This window comes from Myodes glareolus, chromosome 23, assembly GCF_982192425.1.
Source record: "Myodes glareolus chromosome 23, mMyoGla1.1, whole genome shotgun sequence".
NCBI classification, from domain to species: domain Eukaryota; kingdom Metazoa; phylum Chordata; class Mammalia; order Rodentia; family Cricetidae; genus Myodes; species Myodes glareolus.
The window spans coordinates 13,586,958-13,602,124 of NC_142048.1; the positions used below are offsets into that span (position 1 = coordinate 13,586,958).

The window sequence follows — 15,167 nt, forward strand, 5'->3', positions numbered from 1 at the left end:
AAATGACAATCAGCAGGGAAAAAAATTCTGAATCCAGACAGGAGGGTTCCCTGGGTCTTCTGCATCCAGGGAACTATGGTTATGACTCTCAGTCAGCCACGTGCTTTTAGTCCCTTTTGCTTTTTCTCCTTCTATGGGTGTAGTGTGTGTGAGTGTGTGTGTGTGTGTGTGTGTGTGTGTGTGTGTGTATGTATGTTTTCATGCACAGGTGTACGTGTGTGAGAAAGAGAGAGTTCATGTGTATGAACATGAATATGAAAACCACAGGTGGATGATAGAATCATTTTCAATTGCTCTTTTCCTTATTCATTGAGGTAGGATCTCTCAGTCAAACCTGGAGCTCATCTAAATGGCTAGTCTTGCTTTAAGAATCCTGTCTCCACCTTCCTGTGTTGAAATTCAATATAATTTGTCATGCTTGTGTAAATGGTGGTCAATACGCTTGTATGGCAAGTGTTTAAACTGCTGACAGGCCTAGCCCTGTTAGTTTTACCAACATTTCTTACTTCTCGCTCTTGAGTCCTCTGCCTTGGTTTCCCATTTGGGTTGTAGATAAATAATAGTACCTGATTCTGTCAACTGTAGGTTCAGATCAGAAGACATTTCCAACCATGCCTTAGAGTAGACCCTAATTCTGAATGATGAGCAGTCTGGTGGCTTTCGTCAAGTCTTTCATTGGTATCCTTTTAAGTGTACATACACGCCCTGTCCTAGTCTGGCTTCCATTACTGTGATTAAACCATACCCTACTCAGGGCTGCTATTGAAACATCAAGACTAAAGCAAGTTGGGGAGGACAGAGTTTATTTGCCTTACACTTCCACAGCACTGTTCGTCATTGAAGGGAGTCAGGACAGGAACGCAAACAGGGCAGAAACCTGGAGACAAGAGCTGATACAGAGGCCATCGAGGGCTTTGATCTTCCTGACTTGCTCAGCCTGCTTTCATATAGAACCCAGGACCACTCAGCCAGGGATGGCACCACCCACAGTGGGCTGGGCCCTCCCCATGGGCTGGGCCCTCCCCATCGATCACTAAGAAAATGCCCTACAAGCTTGCATACGGCCTGATCTTATGGAGGCATTTTCTCAGTTGAGAGTCCCTTCTTTCAGATGTTCCTTGCCTGTGTCAAGTTGATATAAAACTAGCCAGCACGCCAACCTTAGCATCCCTTACAAAGTATGAAGAAAGCTTCATAGCCAGTTCCCACAAAAGGGGACGTCTTACCCCTCAGCTAAGCTCAGAATCCATTGTTCTTTACAATCCAGGTACTTTCATAGACTAATAGAAGACTAAGGTCTGGGCAGCGTAGTGAGCATTACCTGGGTATGAACCATACACCAGGCACTGTGCTGACTCCTCTTATGAACTGTGTCTGTTTACCTCCTTGCTGACAAGGTGGACATTGAAGGTGGTTCTCTGTGATGCTCTCAAGGCACCTAGAAACCAGGTGTCTGGTGAAATGTAAAAGATGACAGAGACCCACTATCTATCAGAGAAACTTGGGTCTTCCTGGCACAAAAGCAAAAAGTGTCAGGCCACAGTCATTTACCGATATTTCATAGGAGAAGAGAAGCCAGGTTGTGGTGGCACACGCCCTTAATCCCAGCACTCAGGAGGCAGAGACAGGTGGATCTCTGTGAGTTCGAGGCCACCCTGATCTAAAAAGTGAGTTTCAGGGCTGCCAGGGCTACACACACACACACACACACACACACACACACACACACACACACACACACACGGGGGTGGGGGGAGTGATTATCTGCGCTCAAAGTAAACAAACAGTGTTTGAAAATTTACATGGAAACACATTTGAACCCCCAGTTTCTGTTGTCAGGCCCCAAGGGTGCCATTTTTGCATTCCTTTTCTCAAGTGTGGGTGTCTGTTTACAGCACACTTGGCACTTCCTGTTCTTCATCAGAAATATCCAGATTGTGACAGCTGGACAGGAGACAAAATTATGCTTTGACAGCAACAACACGGTCAAGTGTCGCTCTCTCTCCTTATCTCTATTATCTTGTGACAATCCCAAAGAGAAATTTCCTAGAATAAGTATCCTGAGAGGTTGTCAGATGTGTGCCTTGAGAGCTTTGCGGGAAGACAGAAACGTGCTTGGGACTGGAGAGAAGGGTGTGTTTGAGCCTTGTGAAAATTAGCCTCAGAGCCTCAGAATACTGTCAATGTACAAAACCTTAAGAGTACTTGTTTGGTTGGTGTGTGTGTGTGTGTGTGTGTGTGTGTGTGTGTGTTTTGTTTTGTCTTTTTGTTGTTGGGTTTTTTGTTTTGGTTTGATTTTTCTGCTTGTTTTGTTTTTTTCAAGACAAGATTTCTCTGTGTAGCTTTGGAGGCTGTCCTGAAACTTGCTCTATAGACCAGGCTGGACTCAAACTCACAGAGATCCCCCTGCCTCTGCCTCCCAAGTGTTGGGATGAAAGGCATGCCCCATCACCACCTGGCCTGTTGTTTTTAAAGACACAGTTACCTGTTGAATTGTAACTTGAAAGGCTATGGAACAATACTAATGCTAAATGGCTTATTAAAGAATCTCAGGGCATTAGGGAAATGCCTACACCCTACCTGTGATTAGTCACGTTCAACTAAAAAGAAAGAAAGAGAGGGAGGGAGAGAGAGAGAGAGAGAGAGAGAGAGAGAGAGAGAGAGAGAGAGAGAGAGAAAGAAAGAAAGAAAGAAAGAAAGAAAGAAAGAAAGAAAGAAAGAAAGAAAGAAAGAAAGAAAGAAAAGAAGAAGCTGGTTTACTAACCACAATGGAAGAACTACACATTGCACTTGGGTGGAATTCTTATCCGGATTGCATTGTCTGACTTGAGGATAGTACAAAAGGCATAATGTGGTTTTTTCCCCCTTTCTTTTGGTTTTTCTATTAAGCTACAGGGAACTTGCCTTTCCGGAACTGGCCTTGTAGTGTTAACAGTTATTGTAGCCAGCTGGCCATGGTGGCCTTCTGTAAGGTCTTGCTGCTGCTGTTGCTGCTGCTGCTGCGGATAATGTGAGGAACGCAGTATTCCCTGCGTGACTTCCTTATGTCACCAGTGTGCACGCGCACCAAGCTACATATCGAGACACCCAATATGTCCGGGCAGTGTACTCTGAAATGTTATCTGCTGGAAAAAACAAAAGTCTTCTGTGCCAACAAACCCGGTTAGGAGTTCAGGCCTGGTAAAACTATCTGAAGCATCAGACTGAAACGACCCCACCGTTGAGTTTCAGTGTGGCAGTTCCCAGGGGTCCAGCAAAACCTTGGAAGTAGAAGCACGGATTGCCAGTCCAGTTTCGCGTGAAGATTTTCTCTTCACGGCTGTTGGTTAGCCTGTACTGTGCTCTGATGGGGAGTGTCCTCACACTTAATTCCTTCTTTGTTCTGCTAATCGGAGGACAGAAGCACTTGGTATCTGCATTTCCTGATTAAGAAACTGAAGCAAAGGGAGGCTTGAGCAACTCACTCTCCCAAGCTTCCACAGAAGGAAATGACAGAGCTAGGGGCTCAGTGTAGGTGTGCCTGAGGCCAAAGCCTGTGTTTCCTGGATGTCATTCTTCTTTCTAAACTGTTTGGTGTCTACAGAGAACAGAAGAGTTGCTCAATAGTCCCATCGGCTTCAAATGTCAGACGGGTGCTCTTTAAGGATCTTTTCAAGTGTTTGTGGTGCACTGACTTCATCCCAAGTGTCGTAGGCTTGAATCCCGCAGTAAACAAATAAGGTAGAATCCAGCATCCTGCATTATGGGTACCCTAGTGTTCTCACCAATATTCATCCCTGTGGTCCAAAGAGTGACTTGGTTTCTGTTTGACTCTGATGAGTGAACAGAGTCAAAAAGTCATGTGGCCATTGTAAGAAAAAGGATTTAGTGATGGAAGCCCAGAAGTGTGGGTCTAGACCTGGACCCTGTCGCTCTTGGTAATTCAACTTGTGGCCTCTGTACTTATTTCTCTTTTTTTCTATCTACGTTGTTCCTTTCAGTAAAATGGGGTGTCATCTGGTTTGCATGTACATGGGAAGTAGATTTTCTCTCTACTTTTCCAACACTGCAATTACTTAGCAGTGACCCTCTGACCCTCAATATCCCAATCTGGAAAATGAAGCATTGGTCTCCTTCCAAGAGTCATTGCGACGATTAAGTAGGATAGTACCTATGGCAGTAGTAGCACAGTATTAGCCTGAATTGTTAGCTTCACCCCTTAAAAATTGTGTTTCTCTCAACTCTCAGTTCATCTCTGTCATTTGTGCTTAATGCACAGATATGATTCTGGATCTGTGAATCAAGTCACAGCATCCCAAGTGCCACCTGTGGTGGGGGGCTACTGAGTAATGGACAAGAATTGAGTCTCTTTAAGTAGACTGGTTGATAGAGTGGATGGCTCTGTTTCACCACTCCTGATGGGACATGGAGGTATTACTGAATTTCTTTGGGCCTCGTCTTTAAAATGGGTGTAAATGATCCGTCTTTCTTAGAGTCTGGGGAGGGTTGACTTCACTTGTAGCCAACCAGTGCTTTGGAAAGGCGTGGCACACAGAGCAAGCGCTCGATCACCATTAGATGTTGATCTGTTTTTCAGCAGTCCATCATGGTTGTCAGATTGTCTGTGGTCTTAGTGCCTCCTTCCAAGCTCTCTAAAATAATTGAATACAGTTAGCTTGCAGACGAGGGCCTTGTGGGAGGCTGAGCGCCGACCCCATCCGCACCATTCTCTAACCAGCTCGGGCAAGGGGCCGTAATGAGAATTATTGAAGGAACATATGGAAAACTCTTTTAGTTAGGTCCCGGGAGAGAGTCACGGCACTAAGTAAATATAAGGAATTATTAAAAACTAGGAGACGACCTCACAGGGATGCTGAGCCTTGTATGTTATTTGCTGTTTTAAGAAGGAGCAGGCAAGAAGCCAACTTTACCGCCAGGTGACAAAGTGGCCTGCTGGCTGCTGTTCAAGGGACGGCAATGTGTTCCCTCACCTCGCCAGATGTAGGCCCTCTGGTCTCCAGTTGTGTTCAGGGCAGTTCCCTGCCTGCAAAGAAGGCTCCAGATCTCCCATTAGCTGCTCTGTCTGCCCCCTTGCTTTCATCTCATCCCCCCCAGACTCTCCTTTAAGTAGCACTGTCGGAGGCAGTGCTAAGCATTCTGGGACAGAAACCACCAAGTAGAACTCCCGTAGGTGCCAGTGTATGTGACTTAGAGGCCACCAGCAAACACAGGAGGATTCCCGTGTCAGATTGGAACAAGCCCCAGGCCTCACTGCCAAGCCTTGACAAGTATGTGGAGCGACTGAGTTCTGTAATTTTGGAGCTAGCAGCCCCTATTTACAGTTTTACCGCCCACCCCAGAAGCACTCTGCTCTCCAGAACCAGTCCACAGGCTACAGTGAAATACACTAAAGTAGTCTCCAGGCATCACTTGTGAACTGGCGGGCAGGACGCATCCAAGAATGAATCAAGACCTGGCACAGGGCCAGCACATGTGAGTGGCCTCTGCCTTCCCCTGCGCTATCAGGGGCATCGGGTTTCATTGCCCGGCTCCAAGCAACAAGGATAGAAACAGCCTTTTTCTCATTGCCTTGAAATAAATAGCATCTTAATCAAGCAATCCAGTGGGATGAAGTGCTAGGAGCTAAGCGGAATCACTATTTAAGTCTTATCAGTCAAGAATTAGCACTTTGTGACACAGAAACTTTCTCCTTCTCTGGGAAGAATGCAGTTTTTAAATTACTGATGGCTTCTCCAAATTCTGATGTAACTAGATTCCAAAACTTGAATGCAAGTATTTTAATGGCATGTATTAATAGTATATAAAACCAGTATTTGTGTGCAAACATCATGAAACCAAAAGCTGATTTTTGTTTCCCAACAAATTTAGCCAGAACAGCTTGGGAAAGAAAAAATAAAATTGAAAAGTCCACCAATCCAAAGATAGTAATTATCTCTCTTCCTTTTTCTAACAGTTTCAAAGACGCTGTGTTACTCGTTAAAGTTGTCTAAATGTTAGAATTAAATTAATTAAATAATTAAGTAATAGTTTCTCTTAAAATTTTATAAGGACCAGACTAGTTTAATTCATTAGAATCATCCATCTGATTACATTTAATCATAATACAAAATGCATGAGAAAAACTAATTCATTTATAATAGTCTCATGTATTTTTCTTGCTCATGTGGCTTCTGTAGAAGAGATCAGGATTAATTCTTATTATTTTTGAGAAAATGGTTTTCCTAAGGCTGCTGGAAAGAGAAACCATAACAGTACAAGCCGGGAATAAATCTCCAAGCAACTGTCACAGGCAGGCTTTTGTTTAAGCCCCTCCTTATAATCATTTGGTTGCAGTGTGCACCTCAAGTGAGAGAACTCCTGGACAGAGGCTGTCACTCACTCGATAGCGTGCTGGCCTGGCACACACGAGGCACAGCCTCTCACCTGGAAATGGTGGTGCACACCCGAATCCCAGCGCTTGGGAAGTGTGGAAGAAGGATCTGATGGCCTTTAACTATATAGTGCATTTGAGGCTAGCCTGGGCTAGATGAGACCCTGAAAGAGGAAGAAGAGGAGGAGGGGGAGAGGAGTAGGAAGAAGAGAAAAAGGAGGGAGAGGAGGAGGAGAAGGAAGGAAGGAAAAGAAAGCAGGAACTTGAATGCATTTGCCTTTAAAAACATTCTTAGCCTTTCCCGGTTTATTGACTTTAATCTATACTATACACTGGAACAAGAACATGTCATGTGCGCCTTCTCCCATCGACCCTCTGGAGGCCACTGAAACAACCTCATAAGCTCTTTTCATTCTCGTTCCTGCTCACTAGAGCTCCCTCGATTGTGAGGAGGCTGAGCCGTCCCCGGTAGCTGCTAGAGAGCTGTTCATCACGACACACCAAGTTCAGCATGTAAATTTTCCCATACTCATTAGAAACAGCTGGCTTACCACTTAGAGTGAAAAAAATTAGAAACCCCTGTTATAAAGAAGAAAATGAACCTTCTTAGTGTGGAGAAACACTCGAGTACAATATTGTCACAAGGGAACGTGGTTTTGGTCCTTGCAAGTAAGGTGAGGGAATGCCCCCAGGGAAGGAAACATAGTCCTCTGTCTGAAGGGAAGAGACTGGCCAGTTATTAATCAGTCTAAGGAGGGAGTGGACAAATCTTTATACAGGTAATGCTGTTGCTAATTGCTGGCCCGTCTCTTGGTATGCATCTAGAGCTCTGAGCATCTGCATTCAGAATGTCCTCATGCATATTCATGAGAATTCTGTCATATGCTGATGTCATGATTTTTTAATAGAGATTTAACGAAACAAATCAGTATTGCAGTGTTCAGATGAGCTCACCATATTCCACAGCTTCCTAACCCTGGTACCTGTCAGCTCTGGGTGGCACCTTGTTCTCTTCAGGGCCGTGGGAGGGAAGAACTAGAAACTTGGGGTTGCTTGTGTGTCTTCCCCCGTGCAGTCACCCCACTGGAGGACTCGCCGCTGTGAGCACACTCCTTGTGCTCTCCTGTATCTTCAAGGTTTCCTTTCATTTCATAACTAGCTTCTCTTTGTCCTGCAAGATTGCTAAGGTCCATTCCCAGGCTGCTCACGGGGTGGGAGTGAGATTCCTCTGTCCTCTGTGAGATTCATTTTAGGGAGGAAAGGCTGGGGCAGTGCTCCTGGGACACTGACTCCACCAGAGCCAACCACTTTTTCCAAATCGTTGCTTAGTTGCTGAGGACACAAGAGGATTCTGCTCTAAAGTGTCACATTCTACATGGCCTCATTTATAGCATAGTGTGGCATTTTGCACATTCTCTGCAGCAGGATATGCTTTCTTTTTTTAAAAAAAAAATCCCTTTGAGGGGCTGGAGAGATGGTTCAGCAGTTAAGAGCCCACTCACATGGCAGCTCATAACTGTCTGTAACTCCAGTTCCAGGGGATCTGATGCCCTCCACACCAATGTAAATTAAATAAATTTTAAAAAGTCTCTTTGAATCTGTAGATAAGACTCTTGAGTTGGAATCTGTAGATCAGACTATGTAAGTGTGTGGAATGTTAAAATATGCCACCATGCTGTCTTCAGCTGGGTCCAGCGTGATTCTTACAAGAACTATGTGCAATGACTTGCATGGCAAGGGAAAGCTTCACGGGCAGAATACAATATTATAAATACATCAATATACCATGTCATCGTATAGCTGATAGTGGGAATAACACAGCAAAGTAATATTTTCATACCTTCAAAGTCAGGGACATGCCTCTTAACATGTTTTCTGTGTTTCTTCCATTAGGCAAGGTAAACATAGCAGCAGCTAGATGACGTGACTCTGTAAACGGGATCAAGCTCACACCAGACATTAAGCACACTTAATTCTCTTTAATTCTCATTACCATAGGATGTGCAGATGAAACATGGTTTCGTGAGCGCACAACAGGGATGGGGGGGAGCTCCGTGGGTCAAGTACCTGAATCCCAGGACTCCCCCAAAGCTGGGTGTGGCAGTGCGTACCTGCAGTCCTAGAACTTGGGCATCATGGCGGAAGCAAGCACACCCACACTCAAGGGGAACACACATACACAAACGTGCAAAGCTTTTAAAGAAGAGATCACAAGAACATAAAAAATTGAAAAAGTATGCTTCTTGGGCAGCGAGAAGGTTCAGCCTCTTAAGGCACTTGCCTACAACCTGACGACCCAAGCTCATTCCCTGAAACCCACGTGATAAGAACAGACTCTCTGATTGTAGGCCCTCTGACTGTAGCATGCACGTGTGTGAGAGAGAGAGTAGTGTTAAAATTATTATTTGTCTTTCTTTTTGTGTCCTTGTGTCCTGTTAGTATTTCAAAACCTTACTTCCTGGAAATGAAACTGGTAGACCAAATGACATATGTTCTCGGAGCTATACTCTTTTCCTGAGAGCTTCCAGGGAACCCACATCCATGTAAGCCAACAGCAGTTTTCAACATGTTTTAAGTATGTTCATTTGCCTCGTGTAGGGCCACACAGCTCCCCAAACAGAAACCTATGCCCACCCCCTGCCACCACCTACCTGAGGAGCACAAACTGGATTTGTGTTACAGCATTACAAAGTCCAGTAATATATTTTTATTGCCTTTTTTACGGAATGGAGCCCGGAATATTCTATCTTCCTCTGTGCTTTACTCTTTAAAAGTTATTACATTTATTCATTTGTTGGGAGTGGGTTTGTGCATCCATGCTATTGAGCAGGTGTGGATTCAGAGCCCAAATTGCAGAGGGCAGGTCTCTGCCTGTACTGTGTGAGTCACAGGGATCAAACTCGGGTCCTCAGACTCAGCAGTGTGCACTTTTACCTACTGAGCCATCTCGCTGCCTTCTCCCCTTTTTCATGGCCTTTCTACACATGGCCTGTATGTTCTGATGGTTCCAATGCACTTACAAACGCCTTCCTAATCATTAGATATATGGTCCAAAGTTTGGAAAATCAGATCCTATACACAAGGGTGGGAAGGTCTTTGGAGGGTCATGTTTTAACTTCGCTAATTGTGATTGCAAGACTGATGTAAACGACAAAGAATGAAGCCCGTGTTTGCTGATTTAGGAATCAAGCCGCAAACGTTGGTTATATGATCGCCGAAAAGTTATTGTGCAGGGATCAATAAACCCCTTTCAAGAGCGGTGTTAGGAGGCCGTTCCATCATCTCCTCTACACACCAGCTACAATTACACTATTAGGCCCCAGCAAGCTGGGCCGACTCATTTCTGCAGCTCTTCACATTGCAGTAAATGACCTGGCAGCAGATTTAACGTTTGCTCTGTAATGTTCAATGCTAACTCTTTAGTCATTGGCCAGAACAATTTCTAATCCCACCAGAATTTTAGAGGTATTAAGGGCTTTGGCTCCAATTCACTCAGAAAACATAATGACGTTTCCCAGGGTAAAAGACAAGGAGGAGGGAAAGGCATTGCCACTCTCCTTGGTGACGGGTGTCTCTGAGTTAGAGCCCCGGGAGGTCACGCTGGGTGTGATGGCTCCCACTGTCATCTCACACTAGAAAGGTGTGAACAGGAGTGAGCGAGCAAGTGAGCGTTTGAAGGTGGCTGGCCTGCACAGTGCTTTCCAGGCCAAACTGGACTACAAAAATACCAACCTGGCCTCTTACTCAGAAGAGTTTGCACCGATCCCTGCAGGTGGACCTTTGATCACCACAGACACCCAAATACACACAAAATAAAGAAATAAATTGAGGTTGGAGAGATGGCTCAACAGTTAAGAGCCCTGGTTGCACTGCTCTTCTGGAGGTCTTGAGTTCAATGCCAAGCAACCATACGGTGGCTCACAGCCATCTCTAAGGAGACCTAATGCCCTCTTCTGGTGTGCAGGTGTGCATGCAGACAAAGTACTCCTGCATCAAACAAAACTAGGTATGTGTAAAGTATAAGAACAAACTGCAGTAACAAAGGAGACCAGTTATCTGGTGACAGACTGTAATCCTAGCCCTTTGGAAGTGGAGATGTGGGCATCACTGGGCCCTCTCTCCAAGCAGTCAGCCTAGCACATTGGTGAGTTCTAGGCCAAGGAGAGACATTGTCTCAAAAAAATAAAACAAGGTAAGAGGTTCCTAAGAACCAAACCCAGGTCTATCCTACGGCTTCTACACACTTGCACAAATGGGCACACATACTTGAGCACACACACACACACACACACATCAACACACAAAAGCTTACACCACCTACAGTCACATATTAGCTAGAAGCACTTTCCCAATGGTGTACCCCTAGTGTTCTTGCCTTCTCAGCACTGAGAATAGATGGTGCCTGAGACTGGGTGGCAGATACGATATTCCTGCTGTTTCTAGAAGTAAACGTCTGGGATTGCAAAGTTGAGAGGGAGCTTCCCACACACACTGGAACCGCAGTAGCAAGTTCCTTCCGTAGAGAAAAAGCACACTTGTGTCTCATAGGCACACTTACGAGTGACAGCCCCACTATGTTTGGTTGATGTATATGAGAAGAATATTTAGGGAAAATCTAAAACAGATATCAGCCAATGGGTGAAGTGCGGGACAGAAATCTGTCAAAACACATGGGCAAAATACGTTTTTGTGAATTATTCTCTGGTCTAACAGCAGCACTCTGAAATTCTTTAATGCTCTCAGGTGTGCTGTTGAAAAATTAAATTGCACCTCGCTGGATCTGAACTTCGCATGTGATTTCCTAACAGAAGAATTTGTAAATGCTAGGGGCTCTATGTTCATGAGCTGAAGCTAAACATGGTCCCCAGGGACAAAAATAGAACCATACATACAGACATTGTTGTTATTGAAAATGATTAAATGCAAAAGTCTTTTTGGTTTTTTTTGGAAGAGAGTCTGGGTGTCACGTGTTAATATATATGTTAGATTGGTTTTTTCCAAACTATGAAATCACTTTTAAAGATATATTTTCACAACATAATCCGTTTATTAAAAGGGAAATAATGCAGTGTGTGTGTTGAATGTGTGTGTGTTGAATGTGTGTGTATGTGTGCATGTGTGTGTGTTGAATGTAAGTTCCATTCAACAACTAACACATTCCCAATAAACAACCCTCATTAAAAGGCCTCTGGAAATCTGTTCCACTGTCTTGATTAACTGAGGACAATCTATGAATGGGGTACATCATAATTTAGAGAGCTCTGGCATTTCTTAGTATCCAGCACGCCAGGCATTTGATGCGTCATACAAATGTCATGCATCAGTCATCAACCATCTACTACAAGAAAGGGAGCAGCATAGTGTAGCATAAGCCTAGTACCTTGATCAACCATCCACCCAACTCTTAAACTCTCTCCCTAGCATCCCTGCCAATTATCTCCCACCCTCAGCTCTCCAGGAACTCACTAACTTATTCCACCCAATGCCAGTCTGTTCTGTCTTTGGCCATATAGAATAATTTGAGCCTGAGGGATTTTTCTAGATCTTTCAAAATCAACCTCATAGCTTTTAAGTTAATTTGTCTATGTATTTTATATGTGTGTGAGTGGAAGCACTCAAGTGCCACGGGCTGTACATAGAAGTCAAGAGGACGGTTCGCAAGATGCAATCCTCTCCCTTCACCTTGTTTTTGAGGCAGGACCCCTTTTTTTTCTGCCGCTGCTCCAAAGTGAGCACAGCTCTGACCTCACATCCCAGTGTGCCTTGGGGATGCTGGGGTTACAAGCTCAGCTTTTTGTGTGAGTTCCAGGGCTCAAACTCAGGTTGTCAAGCTTTCACGTGCTAAGCCATCTCTCTGCCTGACCTGAGAAGCAATTTTAAGATCAAGTCTCAATAATCCTCTGACAGTGCGACAATGGAACCCTAAAGCTTTGGGAAGTCTAGGGTCAGGCTTGGGGGAAGAAATGAAGCAACAGCACATGTGTGCAGCAGCAGACACTCAGAGCGTGCTGCCTTCCACTTTTATCTAGTACCAAGTGAGAAGCTTTGAAATGTTCCCTGAAGTGTAAGTCATCAAAATGATAAGCTCATACGAAAATGCTTTCTCCTCATAGATGCAAACTTGAAACTTCAAGGAGAGACGTGGCTGGTGCAGAGACCAGAGATGTTCAGCTTCGCATTTAACTGAGCATCCTCCTTCCTAGGACCAACTCTAGGGATTTACATTGTTCTTTGCTGCAAAACAAACAGGCACAGATACTATCATCAGTCACATTTTAAAATACCCGAGGACATCTATGTTATTTGCTATCCAAGTATAGGAATACCATAATTTCTTTCAGTAAATGGACACCATATGTCAAAGCCGTTCCCCCCACCCCACACTCTCTCAGTATCACACAGTTGTACTCAAAGATGCTTTAATCTATGGTAAGAGTCACATGTGTATTTTTTTTACATTAGTGACTTTTTTTACATTTATTCCTTTATTTTTGTCCTTTGCCAAGTGTATATATGCTCCTAAAGCCAATTTTTACAGTTCGGAGATTGTAACATCCCTGTCCCCCTGGGACACACAGCATGGAAGCACTCTGCGATGGTGCACTGCCAGGTGAAGGCGGGCGTTCTCATGTCATCACAAAGGAGAATACTTCTATCATGACATAATTTAAAAAAACATGCATCTTTTTTTTCCCCCCTCAAAGACAAAATCTTAAGTCTGTCTCTGGTCATAATGCAAATTCTCGCATTTAAAATATCTGACCAATTAGAATGAAATGTCAGCCTGAGGTGGTTTGCCCGGAACAAGCAACTGAAACTGAAAATGCCCTTTTATTCGTTATTCAAATGGCCAGGTACACCAAGGTATAATTAATTCCGACTTCCTGTTCTTCCTCACACACCTGAGGCTCCTCCCTGCTCCGGGCAGTAGCTACACCCGGGAGATCTGAAGAGACGCACTGGGGAGGCCACCTCGCCTGTCTACAATTTTGAAAGTATGTACTTGATCCAAGTGGCGGGTAAGGAGACAGATGTGGTTTGGAGAATGACCTGAATGACCAGCGTGGCTAGAACCACAGGAACAGCTTTGGCAAGGTGTCTGAGAATCTATTAGGGACTTGCTTCAAGGACTGTGTTAGATGTTTAATTTAGATAGTTGGGTACATAGATATGTGGTGCTGTGGGGTGTGTGTGTGTGTGTGTGTGTGTGTGTGTGTGTGTGTGTGTGTGACCGAGTGTTGCTGCATGAGTTTTACGAAGCTATTTACTATCCCGGGCAGAAGAGAGGCTGCAGAGCCCCTGAGGGCTGTCTGTTAGCACTTCCTTCTACCCTTTATTTTTCCTCTTGAGTTGAAAGCACACTCTCCTCGGCGGTTACTTCATTTATTATGGCTCTCTTTGGAAAGCGACCTTCTCTACATATGGACTTGTAGCAGGAGCACAAAATAAGAACATAGGGAAACAGACAGGAGAGAAGGAGGCTCTGAAAGAAGTTAACTGGAAAAAAAAAAGCCTTCACATGGAAGGAAAACATGTTCTGGACATAGAGTTTTTGACTGCAGGGCTGGTTTAATCATACACGCTCGGCTTGCCTTAGGTGCTTGTTCTGTGGTTCTTGAGGCACCTGACTGACCACACTGGAATGACTTTAGAATCGTGTAGACCCAGTAAGCTGTGAGAGGAGCCCATGGCCTCTTGCCAGTCTCTGACAGGACAGCCACCAATCTAAGAAGCCGCTGTCTTTGCTCCTTACCTCAGCTGGCTGAAGCCTCCGTCAACTGAAGCTCACTTAGAGACGTGGAAGGTAGGAAGGAAGGCCCCTTGAAAAGCGAAAGGACTGCTTTTGGAAAGCAGTGTCAATGATCCTTGCTTCTTGGCCCCCTAATGCCTATTCTGCTTCTTCTTCCCTTACCCCTCCCTGGTCATGCGCAGCTAGCAGCAGCACCATTCATGCGAGAAAGTAAGCTAGAGGACTTTGAGACAGAAACACTCAATTTTGGTTGTGGAGAAAGATGTTCTCTCACAGAGGAAGGAAGTTGGGCTCACTGCTGTCGCTTATCACACTACACTTGGGCTTTCTGGGGGTCCAGAGGTGAACTGCACTTTGGTTTCTGCAATTCTAGCACTGAAGACATCAAGAAGAACCACTATCCCTCTCCCAGTTTTGGCTTTGGGCCCTTAAGCTTCCATAATTCTGAGGTAATCGCTGTACTTCAATGGACAAGTTCCAAGAACGTCGATGATTGACAGCAGTGTCTAATAAAACATCGCCCATTTTATCCTCTGTGGAACGTCATCCAAATGACAGCAATAGCTAATAAGTACCTGCCATAGCCACAGCAGCAGAATAGCTGAGTCCGCACCTCGTGCCCTGTTTATGCCTGCGATGTCTCATTCCCAGGCTCTGTAATCCATTCCTTCCCCGCTTTGAAGGCTTGGAAGCATTTTGTACAAATTTTCAGTGTAGGTGGCTTTGAAGCACAGCCTGTTGGGTCATGCCGACTTATTTGTGTGCTCGCGTAGAGAAGTGGTGAGAATGAGCTGGATTTTTTAAGATAACAGGTGTGACTCGAAAAGTCTGTGATTGAATGACATAGGGGCTGAGAACCTTACCCATCCCCCACCACACACCCTTTTATTTAAAATCTATGCCAGGTACTAAATGCCATTATCACTGTGTAAGAGAGGATCTTAGCGATTGTTCAGTTTACATTTTGTCAAAATGTGTCTCACACTGCCCTGGTCCTTCAATGTAATTCTCGAAACACGTGTTCCTCGGTCAAAGATGATTGAGAAT

General features: G+C 44.6%; 1 protein-coding gene across 5 annotated transcripts in view; it reads left to right on the forward strand.

The window, feature by feature from the left end:
* The window catches only part of Palld (palladin, cytoskeletal associated protein), a 374,662-nt gene that overhangs the window by 136,927 nt on the left and 222,568 nt on the right, over window positions 1-15,167 (forward strand). Inside the window, exon 1 of one of the 5 annotated variants that reach the window (XM_087900786.1) lies at window positions 13,266-13,365. The exons of 3 other annotated variants lie outside the window; for them this stretch is intronic. The gene's annotated coding sequence lies outside the window, so the exon portion shown is untranslated. One more of the 5 variants, XM_087900788.1, reaches the window with a different exon arrangement.